General features: G+C 41.6%; 1 pseudogene; it reads left to right on the top strand.

Annotated features, from left to right (window-relative positions):
• The first annotated feature begins 234 nt into the window (after nucleotides 1–234).
• On the top strand, nucleotides 235–1,017 carry LOC147001955 (interferon-inducible double-stranded RNA-dependent protein kinase activator A-like; annotated as a pseudogene).
• Nucleotides 1,018–17,007: the final 15,990 nt, after the last annotated feature.

The raw sequence follows: 17,007 nt of genomic DNA, 5'->3' as shown, positions 1-17,007 counted from the left end.
GTGAATGGCAGCACAGGCTCTGCAGATGAGCTCTTCCTGAGAGCTGAGAACCAGGAGCCAGCGCAGCACGTCTCTCCTTGCTCTGCCCAGATATTCCTTCTCACCACCTGTCCCACACAAGGCCTGCATCACTCTTGACACCCTGCTGCTGGAGGGAGGACAGCAGGACCTTTGGTTTGTAGGGGAGGTTAACAGCTTAGCCCTGAAAAACATCAATTCAGGTACTGTATGAATATGGCTGAAGATCAAGAACATTCTGTTATGAACATGAAAAGAGTCAATATGCAAACAGACAAGCCCACTTTCACCTTCAGAATCACCACTGGGGACATACCTTCCACAGGTGAAGGGATAGGTAAGAGGCTGGTGGCATCCAGTGTGGGAATTTACTTTGCAGTTCCTGACCTCTTAGTGCCTGATCCATCCAAACCACCAAAGACCCAGCTTAATTCACCTAGTTCATTTTAGGAAGTGGCTACTACTCAGGGTTGGCAGCTCCCTGAACCATTCTCAGGAAGGAGGACCTGCTTAGACAGAGACTATATGACACTTTGCAGGCTAGACTCATTTATGGATAGTGGAAAGAGAGATACAAACAAAACAAAACAAAACAAAACAAAACCAAAAACCAAACAAAAAATCAATCTAAGAGAGACACTGCTGAGAAATTTCTTGCCAAATTTAGTGACTTTTCTCTGGAGAACCAAATTTCTCTAGCAAATGTTCTGGGGGTATTCCTTAGCCTGTTCTTGGCATTCCTTGAGGAGTTCCTCTGGTAAAAAGATCCACTTTCTGAAAAGAAGCCTCCTCAGTCTTCTGAACACAGATCACATCCAGCTGCTTAGTGAGTTTGCAAGGAACACAGTTTTAACACAACATACTGGAGAGAGAACTTGCAGAACTGTCCACCAGTACTAGGACCAGGTGTCATGCTCAGGCATCCCCTCTGGCAATGCACAGAGGGACACTATCCACAATGCTCTGCAGTATGGAAAGGAAACATCAGAGAGAAAGTAGGCTTGGAGAAGCTTAGGGAATCCTTCCATAGCACAAGAGAAGTTCCCGTTTCACTTCCTCTGGAGCAAGCGTTTACTATACTGTGTGTCTCAGTGTCCTTTCCAATTCACTTCACAGTCTGCAGTTTTCCAGATTTAATTGTCCTCTGGTAGTTGCTATTAAGTTCTTCTTAATGGCTTCAACTTTTTATTGGTGAATTATAGTTATAAATGTTGTACCACAAGGCCAAGTGTAGCACCTATTTTACAGGATCAAGCACAAAGGAAGAATGTGTATGTTTGCCTGTGACAATGACGAAACAAAACCATTGTTGGCTACTATGTTACTGGTACTTAAAACACACACACACCACCTCTCTCTCTCTCTCTCTCTCTCTCTCTCTCTCTCTCTCTCTCTCTTTCTCTCTCTCTCTCTCTCTTTCTTGAGCAAGGCTTTATAAAGTGACTTCTAAGGAAACCCATTAGAACTACAGTGTTGAGGCTTGTATTGAATGCCAGTGCTAAATTTCAGGGAACATTGTTGGTCTGCTGCATACCTGAAATTATAGAATAAAGAACTGTTGTTTAAAATGAAAGAAAGAAAAGGAAGGAAGGAAGGGAGGGAGAGAGAGAGAGAGAGAGAGAGAGAGAGAGAGAGAGAGAGAGAGAGAGAGAGAGAGAGAGAAAGGAAGAAAGAAGAGAAAAGAAAAGAAAGAAAGGCCAGGATTTAGAGCAAAGAAAATAGAACAAAAACTTGGGAGCTGGCCAGTTCAGGATCAAGGAAGAAAGAATTGGAGGTGATCTGAGCCTAATGTTGGGATAAGACTTGTAGAAGAAGGGACAAGGGTGGCCATTACCAGGGAAAGAGAGATTGGCCGTGTCTTAGTCATTGGTGTCAACATTGGGTCTTGACTTTGAGAGTTCAGCTGGGAAGTCATGTCCAGAACTCATAAGCACGACACTATGCAGACACAGGCTATAAGGAACTCACAAGCAGGACACTATGCAGACACAGGCTATAAGGAACTCACAAGGAGGACACTATGCAGACACAGGCTATAAGGAACTCAGTGTTAAGGGAGGAAAACCAGCTTGTGGGTGTGTAAAATGACATAATGTAAAGTCTGCCATTTTAACCTTTAACATTTTAAGACACTTATTTTTTATTTTTTATATGTATGACAGATTTGCCCAAGTGTATATCTGAGCACGATGTATGAGCCTGGAGCCCATGAGGCCAGAAATAGGTATTGGATTTCCTGGAACTGGAGTTACAGATGGTTGTGAGCCATGGTGTGGGTGGTAGGAATTGCTGCAAGAGCAGCCAGTGTTCTTAACCACTGAGCAATCTCTCTAGCTCCATTTTAACCTTTTAAATTACAGTATTTATTTCTATGGGAATTGGTTCTACCAAATAGGCCCAGGGTATAGAACCAGGTGGTCAAGCTTGGCAGCAAGCACCTTTACCTATGGAGCATCTCTCTCACCCTGACCTTGCTTTTACCATTTAAAAATGTCCAGTTCAATGACACTAACATGTCACCATGCTCTCCTATGGTTAAGGTGTTCATTTCCAGAACGCTCCATCATTTCAAATAGCTATCTTCGTGCTCCCCTTTCTCTTAGTAATCTTTATCTCCTTTCTTTTTTACTGTGACCATTCCTGAAACTTCACCTAAATGCAGCTCTTCCAGGTAGTTGGTGGTGGCACACATCCTTAACCCGAGTGATTGGGATGCAGAGGCCAGTGGCTGGCCTGTGAGTGGCTGGCCTGTGAGTGGCTGGCATGTGAGTGCATGTAGTTATGGAGGGCAGATGACAGTGTCGAGTGCTGCACTCAATCCCTTGTTATCTCCATGTTGTTTTAGACAGGGTCTCTCACCAAACCTGAAATTCACAGAACGGGGAGGCTGGCTTGCCAGTGAGCTCCAGGGCTCTGTCTCCCCAGAATGGGAGCACGTGTGTGCTTGTGTGTTTACACAGCTGTGAACACCAAAGCTTAAATCGTCAAGCAACTTTAGCAATATCACAGCAGCTGCCTCTCTTTATCTGCTGGGTTTCCTTTTGTCTTGATATGAGTTTTTTGCTTTCTTAATCAACCATATTCATCTGGGTATTATGTTAAAAAGGAGTTTTCATGTTCCTTCTGTTTCACAGTGACACAATGTTTAACCTCTCTGAAATATAGATTCCTTACCTGAAAAATGAGGGCATTTTTTTTTTTTCTGGGGGCTAATGAAGAAACAAAGTTCATAAAAGACTGAACTGTGTTTTGGGAACCTAGTAAGAGGCCAGCACATGTTAGCTAGTATCAGTGTTGTTGCTATTATTATTCCAGGAGCTGTGTGTGTGTGGGCCCCATTAATATCTGTGCACCACATGTATGCAGTGCCCTCAGAGGCCAGAAGGAAGGGTGTAGGATCTCCGGGGTCACTGTGGGTGCTAAGAATTGAACTCAGGTCCTTTTGAAGAGTAGCCAGTACTCTGAACTGCTGAGCCATCACCCCTATTCTGGGAGTTATGTGATGTAATTTTCTATTTCTTTCATATCTTTGAACCTAGTGTGGAAATATGACAAATATAGAAGAAATAGAAAATGTTGGAATACATGTGTCCTAATAATCTTTATTGAAATTGTTAATGCTATGTTCTTTGAAACTTTAGGAAGTAACTGCTTTAAATATTACAGTTAGCAAAGGAGTCTCCTTGTCTATTCCCTCTGTAAACAAGGAGAGCACAGATGTTAGCAGGAAGCTCTCTGAGTACATGGTGTGGACAACAGAACAGATATAGGAAAACAAGTCTAAAGACCCAAACCTGTCAAGCCAGATGTTAGGACAAGTGACACAAGGCACCACGTTCTAAATGTCTAGAAATGTCCCACATCAGGAGGCGGCTTGAGACAAAGGGCAGAAAGACAGTAGGAGTCCTCTGGAGTCATTGGCCAGTCCACTATGTTTTGGTGAGAGGCTCTGGACAAAGTGGTAACAGAAGCTCCTTGAAGTTTCTTACAAAGGAGGTGGGAACAGTTCCATTCACCTTGCCTCTAGGCACAGCCACCATTGTCCCAAGCCTGTAGATGCAGCCACTATGGCCCTGAGGCTCATACATCAGTAGATGGTAAGTTTCAGAATGGGAAACTGGAAGAGAAAGGAACAGAAAGGGGAAGTGAGAGGAAGCAGGTGGAAAGGAGGGTTTGTGTAATCATAGCCCCACCTCAGAGTGCCCTTCTGCTGTAGGCATTCCCGACTCTCAGAGGAAGAAGGCAAAACAAGGTAGCTAACAATTCTGCTTCTCCTTGCCCACAGTCCCAGAAAAGAAAAGAAAAGAAAAGAAAAGAAAAGAAAAGAAAAGAAAAGAAAAGAAAAGAAAAGAAGAGGGAAGAAAAGAAGAGGGAAGAAAAGAAAAGAAAAGTTGGCAGCCAAGCGTTGGTGTTGCATGACTTTAATCCAGCACTCAGAATGCAGAGGCAAGCAGATCCCTGAGTTCAAGGCCAGCCTGGGCTACACAGAGAAATCTTGTGTCATGAAGAAGAAGAAGAAGAAGAAGAAGAAGAAGAAGAAGAAGAAGAAGAAGAAAAGAAAAAAGAAAGAAAGAAAAAACAAAGCACATTCCCAGTCATTTACAATTCAGCAGCTTCTGGCTACATTGACATTTTAAATAGTTTATTAATATATTTTTCTAAATAAAAAGAGTATTCTTTCTCTCTCTCTTTCTCTTCCTCTTTCTCTCCCTTCCTCCCTCTCATTTCTTATTTTGAAACAGGCTACTCACTGGGCTATTCTGGATAGCTCAGAACTTGCTAAATAGACCAGGCTGTCCTCAGACTCATAGAGATCTGCTTTAATCTGCCTCCCAAGTGCTGGAAAGCCAATTTCTTTGGAGGAGTCAAGAACCTGCTGAGTCCCTCAGCAGCACCAGGTAGCATAAGCTCCCTCAGTCTGTTTGGAGGTGATTTGTAATTATGACGATATTTTATTTTGTCACTGAAGCAAACATTTTACTTTAGGCTGTGTCTACAACTTTAGCGACAAATTTACTCAGGGTATCTGAGGATTACTCTGAGGGTATTGGATGCTTCTCTCATGTTTTGATAAGCAATGAAAATATTAATTAGATTAATGTGTAGGGTAAAAACAATGATTGGTACTTTTTATTACCTTGTATATATCTGTAGCTTTAAACAGCCTTCACCATTAAAGCCAGCAATCATTTCTGACTTATTTTTTCATTTTTGACTCTTTGACAGTTTCATATATGAAATAGAATGAATTTAGTTATGTTCACTCCAATTCCTTCCTCTCATCTGCTTCCTCACCTATGGGGACTTTACTCTTCCCAACATGTCCCCTCCTACATTTGGGTCCTCTTTTCACAGGTGTCTCTCTAGATTTGATGGAATTGCTTGCACGGCCGTGGGTGGGAGGCTTTACTGGAGCATGAGTGGTGTAGCAGTGGCTACACCATGGAAGAAAATGCTCTCTCTTTTCACCATTAGTAGCTGACTCCCAGTCTCCTGACACTTCCCATCAATGCTCCACTCTCTTCAGTTTCCCAGCTCACCAATATTTACTCTTCCTTTATCAACTCTTCGGATCCATCCAGGTTATCAATGTCAAAGGAAGATCTCTAGTTTTCATTGGCTCTCCCATTAAATATTTTGTTTTCGTTTTTTTTTTTTTTTTTTTAGGACAGGGTTTTTTGGGTTCTGATTTCCTCCTTCTACCTCCTAGTGCTGGTATTTCAGGCACTGGTCACTATGACCTGGTTTTATGTGGTACTGGCAGTTGAACTCAAGTTTCTGCATACTGGGCAAGCATTTGACTAACTCACACCCTCACCCCAGTATCTTAATCTTACGTTCGTAACTGGAAACACTTCTCTCCTTTTCAAGAAAGGTTGAACATTAGTAAGCAAGTAAAGGTTCTTTGGAGGAAAAGTAGCCCTTGTGGCCATCTCACACTCTACGTAGCCTGTCCCTACCTCATCAGCACTTAGGAGTGGTTTTATCTGTGCATAAGAGTCTTTCTTACCAGTTCTTATTGGCAGTAGCTTTGCCTCTCTGGCCTCTCAGGTCTCTTGTATTCTAGAGGAGGGGTGAAAATAGCTCACAAGATGCTATTTGTGGGCTTTCTCTAGGGTGTTTCATTTGTAAAGATTTTATACAAATTTTTCATTTTAATTTACAGTATGTTTTTACTTAAAAAGAAGCTCTCTACCTTAAATATTTAAGTAAAGACAATGTAGATGGCATATTGACACCTTCAGGAATAAGCACCAAGTTCTTTTGTAAGGAACTGCTAGAGGTATAATGTATTTAATATTGAGGATGCCAGGAGCTGAGTAGCCACAAGCTGGATTGCTGGTGATCTTACAGAAGAAGAAACTGAGGCCCATCTTCAAAGTGGTCAGAACTGCTGAATGTTAGAAACAGGATATGGCTCCAGAGCCTGGGAATTCTTTTTCATTTCATGCCTATCTGTCTCTCCATCACCTTCCACTCTCATGCCTTCCACTTACTTCTGAGGTACAGGTGCATGCCATGGGGGTAAAGGACAGAAGAGAATGCAAAGTAATCGCCACAGTCCAGCTGATGGTTCTTAACATCCCTCCTCTGAGTGTCTACATGACTTTCAGATTCGTTCACAGATTGAGAAAATACGTATAAAGCACATGCCAGGCTGTCTGGTGCTGTAGAAGGATTGGGTAACATGAAGAGGAAGACAGAATCATTCTCCCATAGTCAGAGTTTGGGCCTGGAGAGAAGGCTCTGTGGTTAATAGAGCTCACTGTTCTTCCAGAGGACTTGGAGTTGAGCTCACAACATCCATGTGGATGGCTCACAACTATTTATAATTCCAACTCTTGGAGATCCAATGTTCTTTTCTGGCCTGATGTTCGTAGGTCAGTGAAAGCAATGCCACGCTTAGGAAGCCCGTCATGCCTAATACACACCCATGGTTGCCCCTAGGAGAAGTGACTTGGTTCTCTTGATGGGTGATGTCTTGTTTAAGGATTCAGTCTTGAAGACTGACAGATCACCATTATCATTGTCATTGTCAGGCAGATCAGTTGTCCCTGGCCTCATGACTAGCCGCCATGCCTATTATCGGGGCTGTGTTGTTTATGGCTCCATTGTGTTCATGGGGTGAGGTCAGAGTGTGAGGGTTCAGGAGTAGCCACACAAACCACTCAGACACCAACCTTGGTTAGGTATCAATGGTTTATTAAACACACACTCCAAGACTGATTAATCAGGATCAGAGCCAAGAGTCGGGATCCAAAACTGCAACACTCATGATCCTCAGAACCAGTTTTTAATATGGGAAAAACAAGGAACAGGTGCGTTTGCAACATTTACATTTGCAACAAACGTATAGGCTATCTAGACAGAGCAGCTCTGTTTGACCTTTAAGCTGAGGCAAGCAGGCTCGGGGATCTCCAAAGTCCCCGAGGCTCCCTGGCAAAACTTGTTTTTGTCAAGGAGAGGAACAATAGGTCAAGTTAAGGTTATGAACTACACAATGAAGGCTGAGGGAATATGGCAGAGCACTTATCAAGTTTTAATATTTAACAAGAGCCCAGCTGACTCACACTGGCTACCACATGCCTCAGTCCTCAGCAGACGGTCTCCGGTCTCGGCACTGAGGTGAGGCAGAAGGGCCAGCACATCCTGTGCTTCCTCCTCTGAGTTCTCTCTGCCACTTTCCCAGAAATCATTGTCTTTGATCTCATAACTGGCTAATCTTTCAGATCATGACGAATGAGTCAAGAGGCTTGTAGCTCTCCAGAGACCTGTGTATTCTTACCTGGGACCATTTCACTCCCCTCCAGACCCAGGAGGTGCCCATCAGTGTTGTCAGTGCCCTTCCCTAAAGTCTTGCTCCTCTTACCTCCCAGAATACTCCCTGTGTGAGGTAAGAGGCAGCAGACCTATTGTATGAAGACATCCAGGTATGAATTCTTTTCTCCTGTTGGGTAAAAAGGTAGTGAATCACCGTGCTCTTTTCTATTACCATATTCCCTGCTACCATTATGTTACAAGCAAGGAGGATGAAAGCAAGCAGTTAATGAGTGGTTGAGACCAATTAAAGCTCATCCAAAAACCAAACCTGCATTTGTATGTGTACATGTGTTTCTGTGTGGAGCACACATGTCTATGAGTATGTGTCCATGTGTGCATTCACGTTTCTTGGAAACAGAGGCCAATGGCTGGGATATTTCTCAACTGCTCTCCTTACTTTTTTTTTTTTTTTTTAAGATGTTTTCTTCATTTACATTTCAAATGTTATCCCCTTTCCTAGTTTCCTCTTTGAAAATCCCCTATACCCTTCCCCCTCCCCCTACTCCTCAACCCACCCACTCCCACTTCCTGGCCCTGGCATTCCCCTATAATGGGGCCTAGAACCTTCACAGGACCAAAGGCCTTTCCTCCCAATGATGGCTGACTAGGCCATCCTCTGCTACATATGCAACTAGAGACACAAGCTCTGGGGGTACTGGTTAGTTCATCTTGTTGTTTCTCCTAGAGGGGATACTGTCAGTAAGACAAAAAGGCCAATCCAAAATCTGATAGGGGACTAATATTCAATATATATAAAGAACTCAAGAAATTGGATTCCAGAAAATCAAATAACCCCATTAAAAATGGGGTACAGAGTTACACAAGAATTCTCAACGGAGGAATACCGAATGAAAAAATGTTCAACATCCTTAATCATCAGGGAAATGCAAATCAAAGCAACCATGAGATTCCACCTCACACCAGTCAGAATGGCTAAGATCAAAAACTCAGGTGACAGCAGATGCTGGCAAGGATGTGGAGAAAGAACAACACTCCTCCATTGTTGGTGGGATTGCAAGCATGTATAACCACTCTGGAAATCAGTTTGGCAGTTTCTCAGAAAATTGGACATAGTACTAGTGGAAGATCCAGCAATACCTCTCCTGGGCATATACCCAGAAGATGCTCCTACTTGTAATAAGGACACATGCTCTACTATGTTCATAGAAGCTCTCCTTACTTTTGAGACAAGACCTCTCACTGAACCTGGAGTTCACCGATTCAGCTAGACTGCTGATCCCAATGAGCCCCTGGGATTCTCTCTTTTGACTTCCAAAGATTAGAATTACACATGTATGTTGCTGTACCTGGCTTTTAAAGTGGGTGTTGGGATGCAAACCCAGTTCCTTAGATCTGAACACAATAAACGCTTTACCTACTGACAGATCTCTTCATCCCCCAAACCTGTGTTCTTAATTATGCAGACTGCTTTCCCGTCTTTCTGGCACTGTTTAAAATTTCGGTAAGTATGTGCACAGCATGATAGTTATGGGAGCTTAACACCCCACATACGGCTGTGGGGACCAGAAGACGCCACCACAGACTCCCAGAACCAACTGAAAGTACATGGCAGTGAATGCCCAGTGGCACCTTTCGATTCAATGCACTCTGTGTGTGTGTGTGTGTGTGTGTGTGCACTTTATGGTCCTGGGGCTTGAGTCAGGGTCTCATACATGCTAGGAAGTATTCTACCACTGAGCTATGTCCATAGCCCCCAGCTATTTTTTTAAAAATAGTTTAGAGTTTGGCTTTAAAACATAAATGTTTTCAGACTTATTATGATGTTTATCTTATGTTAATTTTTGATTCAATAAACCCTTTTTAGAGGAGAAGGCCTTGGGAGAGTAAAGCCAGGCATGTGACAAAGCCCTTGCCTACCCTTGAATGCAATGGCTGGTGGGTTTTGGTAATTCCCAATTGATTACTTTTGATCTTTAAAAATTTATGTGTATGTGTTTATGTTTCTGCACCATGCCAGTGCAGGTACCTGTGGAGGCCAGAAGAGGGCATAGGATCCCCAGGCACTGGAGTTAAAGGTGACTGTGAGCCACTTGTGTTTGTAAGCTGCCTGATGCAGACCTGAGAAGTAAACTCAGACACTCTTGAAGAGAAATAAGCCCTCTTGACCAGTGAGCCATCTCTCCAACTCTCTATTTGTGGCCTTTCCTGTCCTGATGTAAATCATGTCCACTTTACCTGGTACCTTTACATGGTTTGCGACTATTAAATAACAGACTCGATCTCTTTGCTGTTAGGATTTTCTCTTTCCTGCTTCTCAGCCTCCCCCTCTCCTGCTCTTCCTTCTCTCCTCTCCTCTGCCTCCCCCTTTTCTTTCATTTTTTCCTCCTTGGTCTCCCTCTTTGACAGGGGCCACTGTGTAGCTTAGGTTGACCTTGTGACCCTCCTCCAGCCTCCTAACTGCTGGTGTCATAGGCTAGTCCCACCACACTTGGCCTAATTTCCTCCTACTTCTTTGATTTGAAGAAATTGCATTCAGTTGTAAAGAAAGAATGTTTCCCCTGGCTATACCACCACTTCAGTCAGCCACAGCACTGAGCTTCGTCCTAGTCATTCCTGTCTGAGGATTTTCCATGGTACTTGGTACAATCAGAAGAGTTCCCTTTGGTGACTGAATTGTGCTGCTTCTTCTTTCCTGAGAAGCACATTATTGACTGGATGTTCTTGTCTCTTGAAGTTCAAGACTGGCCTGAAATGATGCCCCAGATCTGTATGCTAGCAGGGCTAGTTCTGTAGGGACAGAATTTTTCTTTAGGGCCCTTGAGGGTCTGACCCTTGTTTGTGTTGCTCTGCCAAGATCAGTTTTTTTTAAAGGACTGAGCCCTGATCTAGTGTTGGAACTTGGAATACTGTGGGCTACTAGGTTTTGCAGTGTTCAGCAGTTGGCTAACATGCAGGAGATGACAGAGGGCTATAGCATGACTATGGACGTTGGAGATAGCTACATTTGGATTCAGATCTTACTTTTGCCACATAGGCAGGTCTCAGCTCTAAAACAGGCAGGTCTCAGCTCTAAAATAGGTTAATACAATCATGCTTGGGCTTCCTTGCCTCTGATGCCTGGATACAGGTAGGATAATTTAGTTGTCTCAAAATTGAAACTACACATTCCAGCCTTTGTCTCATGGCTTTCTATAAGTTCTAAGATGTCCACAGACTCAGTAGACAGGAAATTAAATGTCCATTCCATTGGCCAAACTGTAAATATCTGTTCCATAATTTCTTTCAACATATAGGGAATTTATACTGTGGTTTAAAGTATTCAAGTGGATGGTAACACCTGGCTGGGTCCTGTACAAGCTGTTACATCATGGCAGGAGTATATGGGGGAGAAAACACATTGACACCGAAAGTCGGGAAGCAAAGAGGATGAGAAGAGGGCTCTACAAACTGTAGATAACTATATCTAGAGAAGCATCCATCTAATGTGCAAGGCTGGTCTATACCTTGGATCTAAAGCAAAACAAACAACAATAAAATTCATCCAACTAAATCTCCTGTTCCCCTCTCAAGGGGGTTAAGACTCTCTGGAGGGGGAGAATGTGGATGACTTGGTGCCCTGGAACATTCCAGCTGTGCATTTCAGAAAGATGGGAAGTTGCCACAGAGACTCAGGGCATTCTGCCCAGAGCTTACCTTAAGTTTGGAAGGCAAGGCTCATTAAAGAGACTGTGGGCATTTTAAAAGGAATTCCCAGCAGTGTGGTGGTCACAGCACCAGTGTAAGGAGGAAAAAAGAGGAGATAGTCTGGACAAAGAACAAAGGCTGTAGATGCAGAGTAAACAAACCATGATCTGTTCCCAGGGAAAGGCCAGGGTATCAGAGTACAGGGATCTGTCCCTGTGCTTCTCAGACAGTTCAAGAAGAACCAGATGTCTCATTGAAGAAGAATGTAACTTGTAAGGTGCCAATGCTGAGGGCAGCGTGGGGACAGACTCTTGGCCTTGCTGTGCATTGCTCACTGCTTAGCCTTGCTTTCCTTTTATCTCTCCTCAAATGCCTCCAATGTTTCTTCCCTTTCTGGCTCCATCTAGGAGCTCCCTGACTGTTCACAGACTTCAGCAGGTTCCAGTGCAGAGCTGAGAACTTCTGTGTCACACAGAGGAAAGCAACACTCTTCCTTCAGCTCTGCTGCATCCTTTTGCATTGAGTGTGCCTGAACTGAAATGGGTCTCAGGAGGTCCAAGATGATCAGACTTAGGCTCCACTCCCTAGCTTTAACCTCTTAGCTCTGACAGGTTAGGTTCACTGAGCTTGAAAATGGAGAAAGAATAATATTCATCTTGCTTAATGTGAACATTAACAACCTGCATGACTCAACAGTGGCATACAATGAATGCTCTAAAGAAAGGACCACCTAATAAAACTCAATGAAAATGCTCACACACTATAGGTGGGCATGTACTTTAGTATAATTGCAATCACTTTGAAAATAATTTAGTGGTACATAATATAACTCAATCCATTGTTTATGACCCAACAATTCCATTCTTAGGTGTGTTCCCAGATAAATATTCTATCAGGTGCATAAATGGCAGTTACCTATGAATGTGCAGCAAACTTATATGTAGAAATGTGTCCACAATTTAACAGGGGAACATGATATGGTCAGCTTGGACATCTAGCCATTCTATCCTCTACAAAGGCACCTAAAACTACCTACAGTGATCAATAAACCTCTGGTTAAAGTCTTTTATAACTGTATTATTGTCCTGAGATATTCCAAGAATAAGAAAGTTGCTAACTATTTCATCCCAACATATGGCTTTCCTCACTGTGAACAACCTGAGAGGGATTCAATGTCCTCTCTTGTGGTTTTCTCATTGGCTCTTGACCTTGTCTTTTGATCTCTTCCTCCATCTCTTGCTAAAACAACTGCATTGTGCAAAACAGACAAGTTTAACTTTATCCTCAAGCATGTTAATGGCATACTGGATCGGAGGAAGGAATGTTAGAATGAGAACAGATTATGAAGACATGTGAATTTGGAAAACATGCTAATTTGTTCAACAAAGTCATTTACTATTTTCAAACTGAAATGTATTTGCCACAAGATTCCCAATCCTGCTCCCCCTTCAAGTTCTGAGAACAGAGCTGGGATTATGGAATTTGGAGAACAAAAAGAAGCCTTTTAGTCTGACTACATCATCAAGTCACCTTGGGATAGGATCAACACTAAAGACACACTAGGCAGCTGTAAAACAACCTGAGGAGGATGTATCTTCCTTCATTCAGACCTGCTGGGGGAAAGTGCAGAATATCTTTTCTCTTAAACTCTTTCTAGTTCTCCTTGTGGGAGTCAGAAACTACTCTACTGGTCATTACTGAACACTTTGTCTCAAATGGCACTTTGCTGGATATTTTAGTTGTAAATATTCACAGAAACACTTTGATTCTGTTATAGTAAATGATGAGAACAGAAATGAGTGGATCAAGTGGATATGTCTCAATGAAAACACCCTGGACCCCTCTGGTAACTCAAAATACATGTTCAGACTTCTGAGTAAGACCTTGAATAGTTGGTTTAGCATCTATTTTGTGACATAGAGGCCTGAGCTGTCTCCTGGTGAGATTGGGAAAAGATGAAAGAAGGAATGTGACTTCCTTTTTTCTAGCCACCTCACTTAGGGCTGCCATTTTGGATGAGGTTAGATGGAAGAACACCTGAAGCCAATCACAGAAAATTTAAAGGGAGTCATTAGTGATGCATCTGCCAGGAGAGTCTGTCTGTCTTTCAGTAGAGTTTCTGGTGCTTTCAGAGAGTGCTGCTCACTGTCTATACTGGGGCTAAGAGAGAACCATCAGCGGTCACCAGAGAGTGAACTGTCATTAGATGGCAATTTTCCACTTGATTAACCTGAAGCTAAGGGAAGAGCAGTGTCCCTTGCTTTTCCTGGAGGCTAATTCCTGGACTCCATAGATCCAGTGTCTATATATGTGTAGGTTTCTCCTGTAAAAGGCAAGCTATCTGTATGCTATGCATATCTAATGAAATGTAAATGATATACAGACAGCAGAATGGTATACTTTAGTGAATAATGCCAAAGGAAAGAATACATATGCTCAGTACAGAGATATATTTTGCCCCTGTGTGGCTAATCTGTGGATAGAAAACCCTCAGATATTGAAATCTCACTGTGTATAAGTTATTTTTTTAATACTTCTTACATCTAATAGGGTAAGTGCTGTAAACAATGACACAAAACTGTCTCTTATGCTTTAGAGCCTGTTTCTTCCCAAACTATACGGAGCTATAGCTAAGAGTCACTGTACCCCTGATTCAACAAAGACATGATAATGATTTGAGAGAATTATTTTTTGGGCCATGGGGTTAACCACAGTCAGTACAATTTCTAGGTTTTAATTTAATCTGGAATTTAAAGAAGAAAAATTCCAGGTTACCAGTTATCAATTCATGTGATGTTACAAGTCACTAGATCTTGTAAGATCTCAAGGGAAGTTTGTAAATTCTCTATAATATCTCAAAACAAAATTAACTCATCATATTAAAGACAACATAAGTGAAACCCTCAAGACTGCAAGGAACTACTCTCCAAACTTTGTCTAATTTGAGCCATGCATTTAAACTGCTAAATGTCCCCAGGAGGCCAAGAGCTATTCTTATTTGCTCTCCAAAGAAGGAAACCAAGAAGAGATCAGAGAATTTGAAGAACATCGCATAGCTGAAGACAAGTTCTCAGAATACAGCCAGTCTGTCCCAAGAGCACATGACTTATTGCTTCCCATTACATCCCTCTGCATAGTGGAGCATCTTCAGCCTTCATCTCCTGGGTAGTGCTGGACATAAAGAAGGTGTCCTTCTGGTTGCTCAGTATTAGATGTCTTCAGCCTGATGTTTCATTGCTCTGTGCTTCTTGCCAAAGATCCCACATTGCAGGAATTTCATGGCTTACTACATCATTTTGATCTTCTTGCTTATTTATGTTTTTATAATGTAAGAACTTTACCAAGATAGAACTTATATATATATATATATATGTGTATATATATAAAAATATAATATATAATTCATTCATTTAAAATGAACAATTCAGTGGCTTTTGTGTCTTTATAGAATTGTACAACCATTACTACTATCAGTTCTAGAACATTTCCAACCACCCAGGAAAGAAACTTTATATCGGTCCCCAGCTGCTTTATTCCCTACAACTTCTGACAACTACTCTCCTTTCTGTTTCTATGTATTTTTCTATTATCAACATTTCGTATAAATAGAATCATACAATATGTGACATTTTGTGTCCACCTTCTTACTTAGTATGAGGTTTTCAAACTTTATCCATATAATAGCATGTCTCAGCCCTTCATTCTTTTTTTTTTGTTCTTGTTGTTGTTTAATACACATTTCATTGTCTGAATCTACCACATTTATTCACACATGCATCATGTGATGGACATTTTTCCACTTTTGACTATTGTGAATAATGCTGCCATGAACACTGGAGTGCAAGTTTTTGTGCTTTAATTTATCACAGGTATACACACACAGTAGTGTAGTTGCTGGGTTTCTGCTTAACATTGTGAAGTCTTTGCTCTTTGCTTGTTTTTGAAACTATTTATATTTATATGCATGTATGTCAATATGCACACATATGTGCAGGCACCCAAGGAAGCCACCAGAGAGGATCAGATTGCCTGGAACCAGAGTTAACAGATGGTTGTAAGTTGTCCATCTGGGTGCTGGAGACTGAACTCAGGTCCTTGGAAGAGCAGCAAGCATTCTTAGCCTCTGACCATCTATCTCTCTAGTCACTGTTTGTTTACTTTTGTTTTTTGCTTATTGATAGTAAGACGTTTCCAGCCTGCAATAAAAGTGAAATGGCTTTCCTTCTCAACAGAGCACCTTGAGCTTAGACAGCAAAGGTACCAGATATTGTCTTCAACAGTCAACATCTGGTTGGGTATGCACAGTGACTTTCAGTAAGAGAAGCCAAATGGAACACTTGCAGTAACAGAGTATCAGTTAGTCTTTTCATGACGATATGAAGCAAATTTAATAAACAATGCTAACAATAACAGGTAATAAGTGTTATAAACTAGTTCTGCTATGTAACCTATGAAGTAAAAATGTTATTCAATTTTAGAACTCCTAAAATGTTGTAGAGTGTCTCTAGACTGGTTCTAGAATTCTCTAAAAATTAAAAAAAAAACCATAAGACTAATAGCAATTATTCTTTCTGTATTAACTGGGTAGAGTTGGGAAGAAAAGGTTTAGTTTGAATTAAAACAAACAAACAAACTAAAACAACAAAAATAGACTTCATTAAGTAGAAAACTATTTAGAAGAAACTGAAGTGGATCAAAGACATCTCCACTGGGGGTGCTACCAGGAAGTAGGAAATACATCAGACTAGGTTATTTTTCCTGGATCTGTGTACATTCGATACTATCATTTACATTTTCTACAAGTACACAGAATTTGTCACCAAATAAAGCATGATAAGAGCTAGTAAATATTAACAGAAAAGAGAAATGAGGAACTCCTCTAACCCAACATTTTTTTATTGGGTTTTGTTAGAAAAGTTCCCTGTTGTAGAGTTTCTGGCTGTTGTGAGCATAAAGATTAATTTGAATGTTTGTCTACCAACCCACTTCAGAGGCCAGTAGGAGACACAGAGGGCAGCTAGAGCCAAGAACACACCTGGTGGTACATTTCGTTTGTAATACCTTCAAAGCACAAATAAGTACACTTATATCCATCATAGTAAATGATGGCCATTATTTTTCAAAGAATAATTATAATTTGTATGGTAATGACCTTGCTTAATGAAATATTTGTATGCGTGTATGTGTTCATAAGCACGTGTGTGTATGTGCGCGCGCACACACATGAGTGCACATAGTCCTTTTTCTACAAACAGAAACCAAAGTGATCAATTTGCTTTACTACAGCAGGTAAGAGAAAAGTGAATATTTAACTAAAGGGTATATTATGCAATTTTGAATAAAGGTGGCTTCTCATTTAGACTAGAATTGTGAATGAATATTAGGAAAAACAATAGAATTATTATTTTCAAGGAACCTTCAATCACCCTCACGGCTGAAGGTTGGAGAGGAGTGTCCCTGACACACGACTTGGTGCGTAATGTCCAGTCATCAGTTGCTCACAGCTCTCTTCGTCCTGACGAC

The sequence above is a fragment of the Mus caroli genome, unplaced genomic scaffold (genome assembly GCF_978045245.1).
Source record: "Mus caroli unplaced genomic scaffold, Mus_caroli_1 scaffold_11, whole genome shotgun sequence".
NCBI lineage: Eukaryota > Metazoa > Chordata > Mammalia > Rodentia > Muridae > Mus > Mus caroli.
The sequence above is the reverse complement of the archived record's forward strand: the minus strand, read 5'-3'. Positions and strand labels throughout refer to the sequence as shown.